At 38.3% G+C, this 13,292-nt stretch overlaps 1 pseudogene; it reads right to left on the minus strand.

The window, feature by feature from the left end:
• Positions 1–252: 252 nt before the first annotated feature.
• LOC129065145 (importin subunit alpha-1-like) lies at positions 253–1,838 on the minus strand (annotated as a pseudogene).
• Positions 1,839–13,292: the final 11,454 nt, after the last annotated feature.

The raw sequence follows: 13,292 nt of genomic DNA on the forward strand, positions 1-13,292 counted from the left end.
AATGGTGGAACTTAATCTTTATTTACAGGACACTGTAAGATAAGAAATTTCACATAGAAATAAGAAACCCATTGATAGGAGAAGTTTCATACAGTATGTACAGTTTGGAACTGTTCAAGTATAGTTTCATTGTAAAAAGTGCTACAATAACAAACCACATTTAAAAAGAGTTCTTAGTAGAGAAACGGTTAAGACAAACTTATACCAAACATAGTACACAACAAACAACATTTTATGCCTCAGCTGTACAATCTAGAAGTTAAAGGTCCCAGGAGTGCCATCCTGAACTTGGAATGTATAGCCATCAGAGGTAGTTTCTGGCACAACATTCTGATCTTCCTCTTCCTCTACAGAGAAATACTTCTCAGTCAAGTTCAATGAAGCTTTGTATACAGATTCATTTTCATGATTTTGTAGAGCTTCAATTTTGTCCAAACCTCCACATTCTTCAATCATTATACTAAGTTTCTCAGTCTCACCTAGTTTCTCAGCAGCCTGGAAGATATTTTAAATGGCATCCAGAATAACTAGGATAATTTTGGTATCTTTCAGAGTTAAGAGGTTTAAAATGGTTCTATTATGCCACAGTGAACAAGGTATACAATCTGTTCAACTGTTCCACCGCTTGTATAGTTGGTAACAGTCCATACAGCTTCCTTTTGTGTCTTAAAGTCTGTCTTAGACAGAACAACAATGAGGAATGGGACTAATCCATGATTCATAACTTGCTGTATCTGGTCCTGATGGCCAGCTGTGATGTTTGACATTGCCTGTGTAGTTTCCTTCTGAATATTAGTCTTAGAGTTCGTTAACAGGCTGGGAAAGACTGCAAGTGCTCCCGCATCTATTACAACCTGAGTCTGTTCATCTGTCCCAGTGACAATATTTCCTATGGCTCTTAGTGCAGGAGTCACAATTGGCAATTCAGTAGCTCCCAGGAGCTTCACAAGTTGGGGCACAACTCCTGTTTTCACAACCATTTCAATCCATTCATTTGGACCATCAGTAAGATAGGAGATGGCCCAGCAGCTATCTGCTAATACTTCTGGGTCATCATGATCCAGGAAACGAACTAAAGTAGGAAGAATCTGCTCAACAGCATCTAGTGGGGGTGCAGGATTCTTGTTATGACAAAGGTTTGAAAGTGTCCAAGTAAGATTATGTAAGTAACCACATGCTAAAAATGACATCAGGAACTGCAAGAAGAGCTAACAGAGGATCAACTGCACCATACTTGATAACCAAGTCTTGGAAAACTGAACCATCACCTGCAATGTTTTCTAGAGCCCATACAGCTTGTTCATTGATGTGAACATGGGGAGATGCCAACAAAGAAATGAATGCTGGGATAGCACCTCCATCTACTACAGCCTTGGTCTGTTCTGATGTTCCAGAAGCAATGTTAGTGAGGGCCCAGGCAGATTCAAACTGAATGGGACTACAATCAGTTCTGCCCAAGAAGGACACAAATTTTGGGATCAAACCAGCCTGGATTATGTTGTCTATGGGTGGTTGTTTTTTCCTAGAAAGCAGTTTCCTTGCAGCCTGGGTAGCTTGGAGTTGGCTTTCCAAATTGTTGCTATTTATGCCTTTGACAGTGTCCTCAACAGACCAATTTATAGTGCCCTGGTTGTTGGGGTTTTCCTGCAGTGGAGAAGTAGCAACATCGGGAAACAAGCTTACATTTCTCCTTTTCCGTATCTGTTCATCCTTCTTAGCTTTTCTCATCTCCAATTAACTTCTACTCGGCGATGCCTCATTTCTGTACTGTCTTTCCCCTTGTTCTTAAATCTGTTAAGGTAGGCAGCTGGTGAATTAGCATTCTCGTTGGTGGACATGGTTATTAGACAAAGGGAGATAGCTCGCTGGCTGGGCCGGGCCTGAGTTCCGGCTTTTTAAAAAATTAATTAATTCAACAAAAATGTATTGGGAACCTACTATATGCCAGGCATGGTGTTGGTAGAAATTGTTATAGAGGCACAATTACTACCAAAAAAGATTTTTATGGTTTAGTGAACAAGAAAAGTAATAAAAATAATAATAATAGAGGAGTTCAAGATGGCGTAGGAGTGAGTGGAAGTCACACTGACCTCCTCCCGGGACCAATCTGGAATTACAACTAAATTGTGGAGAAACCACCTGGAACAAACAACTGAACAATAGTGAGAGAGGAACCTTATAACCTCAGACACACAAAAGAATCAGCTTTAGCACAACCTAACTAATAAGAGGTGCGGTAGAGGCTAGAGAAGGTGGACTGGGCATCCACAGGGGGATGTGCCAGAGGGATATTGAAATGGCCAGTTAGATCCCCCTGAGAAGAGCGAGGGCTAAAACATAGGCAGGGATCTCCAGCCTACAGCACCAGAGCCCAAAAAGTACACAGATAACAGCCAGTGGTGAAAAGCAGCAGTGGGCTCTCTGCCTGAGACAGGTAGCTGGAGACACAAAGAGCCTTTTAAAGGGCCAATACAAAAATTTGTAGAAGCAGCCACTTTCCCTGGGCTCCAGAGACAGCAGGGTCAGAGTGGGCTGGAGCCGCCTGAAGAGAGACTGGGGAAGCAAGCTTGGGGGAAAGAAATGAGAAACTGGACTGGGGGATCCAGGTGATGACTCATGGCCCATTCTGCAGCTACCATCTTGCTCAGGCAAACCACTCCCCTGAGTAGCAGCAGTGTGAAAGGACACAATAGCTATGCTCCCAGTAGGCTATGCCTTGGCCCAGAGTTGCACAGGCCTGGGTGATGAGTACAGAGCACCAGTCACAGATAGTAGAGCCCCTGCTAAAGGGATGCAGAGTGATCTAGAGATGCTTGATTAAAGTCTGGTGACAGAGATGTTGGGAAGAGAACTGAGGGAATCACCAGTGGGGATCCCAGTGCTGACTCCTCCCCCATATGATAGCAGTCATTTTGCTCAGGCAGACCATTCCCCTGAGCAACAGCAGCATGAAGGGACAAATAGCCCTGCCCTGAGGAGGCTCATACTGGCCCAGTATTGGACAAGGCCTACTCCTGAGTACAGAGCGGCAGTCACAGATAGTAGATCCCTGGCTAAAGTGGAGGGAGAGTGGACTAGGGACACTTGAGGAAAGTCAGGCGATTGAGGAATTGTGGAGATAACTGAGGGAGTAGCCAGGGGGACCCTGGTACTAACTCCTCCCCCAAATGGCAGCAGCCATTGTTCATGCAGACTACTCCCCTGACTGGTAGCAGCATGAAAGGTCATAATACATCCACCCACAAGAGGGAATCTGCCCCGTCCTAACTGTTCAGGGCAGAGTGACTAGATTAACAACTGGAAGAGCCAGACACAGACAGCAGATTTCTGGAAGTCTCTTAAAGACTGCCTACATTCAGATGGGGTCAACAGCTGACATCATCAGAGGCAGATCCAGAAAGAAAGAGAAAAAAAAAGTGGTCTCCTACCAGGGAAGTTCACACCACAAAGTCAGGAAGTCAAGGCAGATAAATTTAAGAAAATGAAACAAAGGAGAAGAGTCTCCTAAATAATGGGAAGAAAAAGAAATGAACCCCAATCGAAGGAAAAGGAGGAATCCCCAGAAAGACAACAAAATGAAATAGAGGCAAGAAGACAATCAGATATTGAATTCAAAACAGTGGTTCTAAGGAAGCTGAGTGAGCTCAAAGAGAGTAATGAAAAACTACAGGGAAATTATGAGGAAATTATTGCAAACTATACCTGCATGAAAAAAGACATAGAAACTATTAATAAGAGGCAAGAGGAAATGAAGAATACAATTTCTGAATTGAAGAACACAGTAGAAGGAATAAAAAGCAGGCTCGATGAAGCAGAGACTTGAATGAGTGAGCTAGAGGACAAGGTTAAAAAAAAGCACCCAGAAAGAGCAAGAAAATGAAAAAAGACTAAAAAAGAATGAAGAGGCTTTTAGGGAAATGCAGGACAACCTAAAACATAATAATATCCATACTTTAGGGATATCAGAAGGAGGAGAGGATGAGGAAGGGATAGAGAACCTGTTTGAAAAAGTCACGATTGAAAATTTGCTTGATTAGGGGAGAGAAAGTCATGCAAGTCTAGGAAGCACAGAGGATCCCATTCAAGAGGAACCCAATGAGGCCCACTCCATGACACATCATCATTTAAATGACACATATCAAAAACAAAGAGAGAATCCTAAAGGCAGTGAGGGAGAAACAAGTAGTAACACACTAGGAAGCCCTGGCATAACTAACAGCTGACTTCTCAACACAAACACTGCAAGACAGAAGGGAATGGCAAGAAATATTCTGAGTAATGAAAAGCAAAGGACTACAGTCAAGACTACTCCACCCAGCAGGGCTCTCAGTTAAAATGGAAGGCAAAGTAAAGAGTTCCCCGGACAAAGGCAGGCTAACAGAATACACCTGCACAAAACCACCACTACAAAATATGCTAAAGGGACTGCTTTAAGAAAAAAAAGAGTAAGAATGAGAGGATCACAGGTACAAAGGGAAAAATGAATAAGTATCTATTAATAATAACTTTAAATGTAAATGGGTTAAATGCCCCAATCAAAAGACATTGAATAGCTAAATGGATACGAAAACATGACCCCAATGTATGCTGCCTACAAGAGACCCACCTCAGAAAAAAAGGACATACACAGACTGAAAGTAAAGGGATGGAAAAAAGTATTCCAAGCAAATGGACCAAAAAAAAAGAAGGTGAAGGTATACTTATATCAGACAAAATAGATTTCAAAGTAGAAGCCATTAAAAAAGACCCAGAAAGAGAATTTAAAATACTCAAAGGAAGAATCCATCAGGGAGGCATAAACATTGTAAACATATATGCACCCAACAAAGGAGCACCCCAAGATATAAGGAAAATCATTGAGGACTTCAACACAATGATAGTAAGGGATTTTAACACCCTACTGTCAAAAATGGGTAGATCTTTCAAACAAAATATCAACAATGACATTGTGGAACTAAATGAAGCATTAGATCTAATGGAATTAACTGACATATACAGAACCTTTCCTCCAAAAGAAAAAAAAATACATTCTTTTGAAATGCACATGGAACATATTCAAAGATAAACCACATGACAGGACACAAAACAAGCCTCAACAAATTCTGGAAAATCAAAATCATAACAAGAATTTTCTCAGACCATAGGGCTGAAACAAGAAACCAACCTCAAGGAAAAAACTCAAAAACATTGAAACTCATGGAGATTGAATGTTTAATACTATCAAACAATGAATGGGTCAATAGTAACATCAAATAAGACATCAAAAATTTTCTGGAAATAAATGAAAAATGAACACACAACAGTCCAAAACCCATGGGACACAGCAAAGGCAGTCCTGAGAGGGAAGTTGATAGCAATACAGGCCTACCTTAAAAAGATAGAAACATTTCAAATAAACTACCTAACCCTCCAGCTTCAAGAACTGGAGAAACAACAATAAGCAAAGCCCAAAACAAGTAGAAGAATGGAAAAAATAAAGACCAGAGCAGAACTGAATGACACTGAGATTAAAGAACAATTCAAATGAACAACCAATCCAGGAGTTGGTTCTTTGAAAAGATAAACAAAATCGAAAGCCCTTAAGCAGATTCATCAAGAAAAAAAAGGGAGAGGACCCGAATAAATAAATTCAGAAATGAAAGGGAAAATTACAACTGGTACCAGAGAAATACAAAGGAATGTAAGAAATTACTATGACCATTTATATGCCAGGAAATTTTAAAACCTTGATGAAATGATGCTAAGTGAAATAAGCCAGGGGGCGAAAGACAAATACCATATGATCTCACCTATAAGCGGAACCTAACCAACAATGAAAAGAAGCAAGGAAAATATGACCAGCAACACTGAAAGGAAAAGAAATCAACAGAGACAAGAGGGAAGGGGGGGCAGGGAAAGGGAAGGGAAGGGGAAAGTCAAGGAACATATAGCAAGGACTCATGGACAAAACCAAAGGGGAAGAGCTGAGGGAGGGAAGGTGGGAGGGGGCAAGGGAAAGAGGTGGGGGGAAGGCAGAGACAAATGTATTTAAAAAGTAAATAAATTAATGAAAAAAATAAAACCTTGATGAAATGGATAATTTTCTAGAAAAATATAACCTTCCTACACTAAATGAAGAAGCAGAAAGCCTGAACAGACTGATAACAGCTGGTGAAATTGAAGTAGTAATAAAAAAACTCCCAGCACAAAAAAGCCCTGGACTGGATAGTTTCACATGAGAATTTTACAAAACATTTACAGAAAAGCTAACTCCTGTCCTTCTCAGACTATTCCAAAAAATCCAAGAAGAGGGAAGCCTCCCAAACTCTTTTTTATGAGGCCAGCATCATCCTAATCCCAAAACCAGATAAAGACACAATCAAGAAAGAAAGCTACAGGAAAATATCGCTGATGAATATAGACTCTGAAATCCTCAACAAAATATTGGCAAACCACATCCAGCAATATATTAAAAAGATCATCTACCATGATCAAGTAGGATCCATCGTAGGATCCATCCCAGGGATGCAAGGATGATTACTTTTCACAAATCAATAAATGTAATACATAACATAAACAAAAGGAAAGACAAAAATTACATGAGCATATCAATAGATGCAGAAAAAAGCATTTGATAAGGTACAGCATGCATTTATCTTAAAAACACTCGCCAGAGTAAGAATAAAGGGGGCGTACCTCAACATAAAAAAGGCCATATGTGAAAAACATAGAGCAAACCTCATACTCAATGGACAAAAGCTAAAAGCTTTCACACTAAGATCGGGAACAAGACAAGGATGTCTGCTTTGACCACTTCTATGCAACATAGTTTTGGAATTCCTAGCCACAGTGGTCAGACAAGCAAAAGAAATAAAAGGCATTCAAATTGGAAAGGAGAAAATAAAACTATGATTGTTTGCAGATGGAATGATAGTGTTCATGGAAAACCCCATAGACTCATCCAGAAAACCACTTGAATTAATAAGTGATTTTGTCAAAACAGGAGGATACAAAGTCATTATTCAGAAATCAAAGGCATTTTTGTATACCAAAAATGAATATCAGAATTAGAAATCAGGAAAAAGTCCCCTTTTCTCTAGCAACAAGAAAAATTAAGTACCTAGGAATAAACTTAACCAAGGAGGTAAAAGAACTGTACACAGAAAACTATACAACTCTGAAGAAAGAAATTAAGGAAGACACAAATAAATGGAAGCATATACCGTGCTCATGGACTGGAATAATTAGTATCATCAAAATGTCCATACTACCCTAAGCAATTTGTAGATTCAACACAATCCCTATTAAAATACTAATGATGTATTTCAGACATAAAACAAATATTTAAATAATTTATATGGAATCATAAATGACCCGGAGTAGCTACAGCAATTTTGAGAAAGAAAAACAAAGTAGGAGGAAGAACAATACCTGACATTAAACTATATTACAAAGTCATTGTAGTCAAGACAGTTTTGCATTATTACAAGCAAAACCTTGGGCTCAGGGATCTCCATACAAGTGTAGGGCAAACTGACAAATCATGCTCTCCTCAGTAAAGGGTGTTGAAACCAAAGGATGATGAGAAAACTGTAAAATTGTGAGGGAAGGAGCTAGTGGGATTTTAGAACTTGGTCAATTGTTGTTCAGTTTTAGAAAGGCTCAAGTTATCACCAAAATCCACTTTTTAAAGCATATTACACAGCAATATGATTGTTTGGGCAGAAATGTGAAACAGGCCAAGCTTTCTTCAGCATTCTTTTTCCTGCTTATGGTACCAACTTTTCTTTTTCTTTCTCACCTGCTTGCTTTCCAACTATCAGGAAAGAATCAAAAGTTTTGATTCTTCTTTATGGTTATGTTTTATTGCCTACTTCTCATAGGGGCATGTACATTTCCATAAATGTCAGTGTCTTGATTCAAAAATCTGAATCTGTAATGGAATGCACTTGGAAATTAGATGGAAAATAGGAGGGAAACTTTCTGATCCCTCAGGCTCACCCTAATAGGCAAACACTTATTCTGTTCATTGTACTCATTCTTTCAAGGAATGAACTTGACAATCACTACAGGGTACAACAGAAACCTACATCACACACCTTCAACTGCAGGTCAAATTCAATTAAGGTAAATTCCAAGAGCTTCCTGCATTCTTTAGCTCTATTGAAAGGTAGTTGTATTTAGTGCTACGCAAACTAAGTAAACTGAGCTCAAGTTTAGAAATAGCTGATGCAATGGAACAGATTATTTCAAAGATCTCCAACTCTAAAATGCTGTGAATTCTATTAATTAGATTCTTATTAAATAAATCTATTTGTGACCTGGAGATAAAGTGGATAAAATAAAAAAGCTTAGATTTGTTTTCTTGAAACTAAATTTTTATGATAAAGTGTTATAAAATCTTCCATATAATGAGTGCATGAAATGAGCCATAAATCTCCCAACTACTCATTTCTTTTCCAGAGTCAATAACTGATGATATTTTCTCATAAATCCTCTGAGATATTTTCTTTTTTTATTGTGCTATGAAAATTGGGATGCATAGGTTCTTTTCAATTGGTGTTTTGGGATTCTTAGGATAAAATCCCAGCAGTGGAATCACTGGATCAAAGGCAGTTCCATTTTTAGCTTTCTGAAGAAATTCCGAACTGTTTTCTGCAGTGGATACACCAGCCTGCATTCCCACCAACAGTGTACTAGGGTGCCCTGTTCTCTACAACCTCACCAGCACTCATTGTTTGTTGATATGTTTATAATGGCCATTCTGATCGGTGTGAAGTGGTATCTCATTGTGGTTTTAATTTGCATTTCTCTGATGACTTGTGATGAAGAGCTTCTTTTCATATGTCTCCCCGGCCTGAGTATGCCCTCCGTAGAGAAATGTCCGTTAAGGTCCTTTGCCCATTTTAAATTGGATTGTTTGTCTTCCTGGAGTGGAGTCAAGTGAGTTCTTTACATATTTTGGAGAATAAACCCCTGTCTGAGGTATCAGTGGCAAAAATATTTTCCCATATGGTTGGCTCCCTTTTCACTTTGCTGATGTTTTCTCTAGCCATGCAGAAGCTTCTTATTTTGATGAAGTCCCATTTGTTTATTCTTTCCTTCAAGTCCCTTGCTCTAGTGGACATAGTGAAAATATTGCTGCGTGGGATATCTGAAAGTTCCCTGCCTATGCTCTCCTCTAGGACATTTATGGTGTCATGGTTTATATGTAAGTCTTCTATCCAGCTTGAGTTTATTTTTGTGTATGGGGTAAATTGGTGGTCAAATTTCAATTTTTTGCAGGTAGCTGTCCAGCTCTCTCAACACCATTTTTTGATAAGGATATATTTACTCCATTTTTATGCTTCTGCACCCTTTGTTGAATATTAATTGACCATAGAGGCATGGGTTTATTTCCAGGCTCTCTGTTGTGTTACATTGATCTATGTGTCTGTTCTTATGCAAGTACCAGACTGTCTTGACTACAGTGGCCTTGTAATATAATCTTATGTCAGGTATTGTTCTCCCTCCTACTTTGTTTTTCTTTCTCAAAATTGCTGTGGCTATTGGGGTCATTTATGGTTCCATACAAATTTTTTGAATGTTTTTTTTTTAATGTCTGTGAAATATGTCGGTATTTTAATAGGGATTGTGTTGAATCTATACATTGTTTTGGGTAGTATGGACATTTTGATGATGTTAATTCTTCTAATTCATGGACACAGTATATGCTTCCATTTATCTGTGTCTTCCTCAATTTCTTAAGTGTTGTATAGTTTTCTGTACATGTCTTTTACCTCCTTGGTTGAGTTTATTCCTAGTTACTTTATTTTTCTTGTTGCTATAGAAAAGGGGACATTTTTCCTGATTTCTGCTTCTGATATTTCATTTTTGGTATACAGAAATGCCTTTGGTTTATGAATATTGACTTAGTATCCTGTTGTTTTGCCAAATTTGCTTATTAGGTCAAGAAGTTTTTTGGTGGAGTCGATGGGCTTTCATAAGCACATTCTCATGTCATCTGCAAAAGATGATAGTTTACTTCTTCCTTTCCAATTTGGATGCCTTTTATTTCTTTTGCTTGTCTGATCACTGTGGCTAGGGCTTCCAGTACTATGTTGAATAGAAGTGGTGAAAGCAGACAACCTTGTCTTGTTCTTGATATTAGTGTGAAAGCTTTTAGTTTTTGCCCATTGAGTATGAGGTTTGCTGTAGGTTTTTTAAATATATGGCCTTTATTATGTTGAGGTATGCCCCTTTTATTTTTACTCTGTTGAGTGTTTTTATGATAAATGCATACTGTACCTAATCAAATGCTCCTTCTGAATCTATTGATATGATCATGTGATTTTTGTCTTTACTTTGGATTATGTGATGTATTACATTTATTGATTTGTGAATATTGAACCATCCTCTCATCCCTGGAATGAACCCCTTTGACCATGGTGGATGATTTCTTTAATGTGTTGCAGGACGTGGTTTGCCAATATTTTGTTGAGGATTTTAGCATCTATGTTCATCAATGATATTGGTCTGTAGTTTTCTTTCTTCATTTTGTCTTTATCTGGTTTTGGATTAGGGTGATGATGGCCTTATAAAAAGAATTTGGGAGTCTTCCCTCTTCTTGGACTTTTTGGAGTCATCTGAGAAGGACAGGGATTAGCTCTTCCTTAAATGTTTTGTAAAATTCTCCTGTGAAACCATCCAGCCTAGGGCTTTTGTGTGCTGGGAGTTTTTTGACTACTGCTTCACTTTCACCAGCTGTTATCAGTCTGTTTGGGCTTTGTGCTTCTTCTTGATTCAGTTTTTGGAAGATGATATTTTTATAGAAAATTTTCCTTTTCATCCAGGTTTTCAATTTTCTTGGCAAATAGTTGTTTGTCATAATTTCTTACAATCCTTTGTATTTCTGTGGTATCAGTTGTACTTTCTCCTCTTTCATTTCTGATATTACTTTTTTTAGATCCTCTCCCTTTTTTTCTTGGTGAGTCTGCCTAAGGGTTTCTCAATTTTGTTTATCTTTTCAAAGAACCAACTCCTGGTTTTCTTGATCTCTTGAATTGTTCTTTTAGTCTCTATGTCATTCAATTCTGCTCAGACCTTCATTATTTCCTTTGTTCTACTTGCTCTGGGCATTGTTTGTTGTTGTTTCTCCAGTTCTTGAAGCTGGAGGGTTAGGTCATTTATTTGAAATGTTTCTATCTTTTTAAGGTAGGCCTGTATTACTATGAACTTCCATCTCAGGACTGCCTTTGCTGTGTCCCATAGGTTTTGGACTGTTGTGTGTTTATTTTCATTTGTTTCCAGAAAGTTTTTGATTTCTTCTCGTATCTCATTATCAGCCCATTCATTGCTTAATAGCGTGCTATTCAGTGCTAATGAGTTTGAATGTTTTTGAATTTTTTCCTTGAGATTGGTTTCTTGTTTCAAGCCCTCTTGGTCTGAAAGAATGCTCATTATGATTTCAGTTTTCCTGAATTTGTTGAGGCTTCTTGTATCCTATTATGTGGTCTATCTTTGAAAGTGTTCTGTGTGCATTTGAAAAGAATGCGTATTTTTCTTATTTGTGATGAAAGTTTTTATATAAGTCACTTAAGTCCATTTTATCTAATGCATTGTTCAGTTCCACAATATTGTTACTGATATTTTGTTTGGAAGATCTATCCATTTTTAACAGTGGGGTGTTAAAATCCCCTACTATCATTCTGTTGCTGTCTATATCTTTCTTGAAGTCCTCCAAGATATTCTTTATATGTTTGGGTGCTTCTATGTTGGGTGGATATGTGTTTACAATGTTTATGTCTTCCTGATTGATTCTTCCTTTGAATATTATGAAATGTCTTTCAGGGTCTCTTTTTACGGCCTTTGTTTTGAAATCTGTTTTATCTGATATAAGATAAAAGGCTGCCCCTGCCTTTTTTCCTGTCCACTTGCTTGGAATGTTTTCTTCCATCTCTTTACTTTCAGTCTGTAGGTCGTTTTGTCAGAGGTCTTTATCTTGTAGACAGTGGAGGTATGAATCATGTTTTCTTATCCATTCAGCTATCCTATTTCTTTTGATTGGGGCATTTAACCCATTTACATTTAAAGTTATTATTAATAGGTACTTACTCATTTTTTCCCTTTGTACCTGTGATACTCTCCTTCTTACTCTTTTTCTTCATCTTCTTAAAGCAGTCCCTTTAGCATATATTGTAGTTGTGGTTTCATGGAAGTGTATTCTTTTAGCCTTGTTTTGTCTGGGAAACTGCTCATTTAGCCTTCCATTTTAACTGAGAGCCTTGCTGTGTAGAGCAGTCTTGGTTGCAAGCCTTTGCTTTTCAATACTTGGAATATTTCTTCCCACTCCCTTCTGTAGTGTTTGTGTTGAGAACTCAGCTGCTAGTTGTGTCCAGGCTCCCTTGTATGTTACTACCTATTTCTCCCTTGCTGCCTTAAGATTCTCTCTTGTCTTCAATACTTGCCATTTTAATGATGATGTGTCTTGGAGTGGGCCTCATTGTGTTCCTCTTGAATGAGACCCTCTCTGCTTCCTGCACTTGTGTGACTTTTTCTCTCCTCCAATTAGGGAAATTTTCCACCACTACTTTTTCAAACAGATTCTCTATCCCTTCCTCCTCTTAGTCCCCTTCTGGTATCCCTTTTATTTGGATATTATTATGTTTCAGGTTGTCCTGCATTTCCCTAAAAGCCTCTTCGTTCTTTTTGAGTCCTCTTTATTTTTTTTGCTCTTTCTTGCACCTTTCTTCTACCTCATCCTCCACCTCACTGATTCGATCCTCTGCTTCATTGTGCCTCGTTTTGATTCCTTCTACTGAGTTCTTCAATTCAGAAATTGTATTCTTCATTTCTGCTTGCCTCTTATTGATAGTGTCTATGTCCTTTTTTATGCTGATATAGTGTGCAGTAAGTTCCTCACAGTTTCCCTTTCGGTTTTCGTAATCACTGAACTCACTGAGCTTTCTTAGAACCATTGTTTTGAACTCAGCATCTGATAGTTCACTTGTCTTTATTTCATTTAGTTCTCTTTGTGGTGATTACTCCTTTGCCTTCATTTGGGGGGCATTTCTTTGTCTTCACATTATTTGTGAGACTCTTCTTTTTTGCTTCTGCTTCTGAAATTGATCTGTTGACTTTCTTAGTTTGTGGTGTGAACTTCTATGGTAGGAGATCGCTTTTTGTTTCTTATTCTTCTTTCTGGATCTTCCTCTGATGATGTCAAATATTGACCCCATCTGACATGAGGCAGTCTCTTAGAGACTTCCAGGAATCTACTGTTTGTTTCTTTCTCCTCCAATTGTTAATCTAGTCACTCTGTCCTCAGCAATCTG

The sequence above is a fragment of the Pteronotus mesoamericanus genome, unplaced genomic scaffold, assembly GCF_021234165.1.
Source record: "Pteronotus mesoamericanus isolate MK-2021 breed Mesoamerican mustached bat unplaced genomic scaffold, CSHL_Meso_final contig_173, whole genome shotgun sequence".
Lineage (NCBI taxonomy): Eukaryota > Metazoa > Chordata > Mammalia > Chiroptera > Mormoopidae > Pteronotus > Pteronotus mesoamericanus.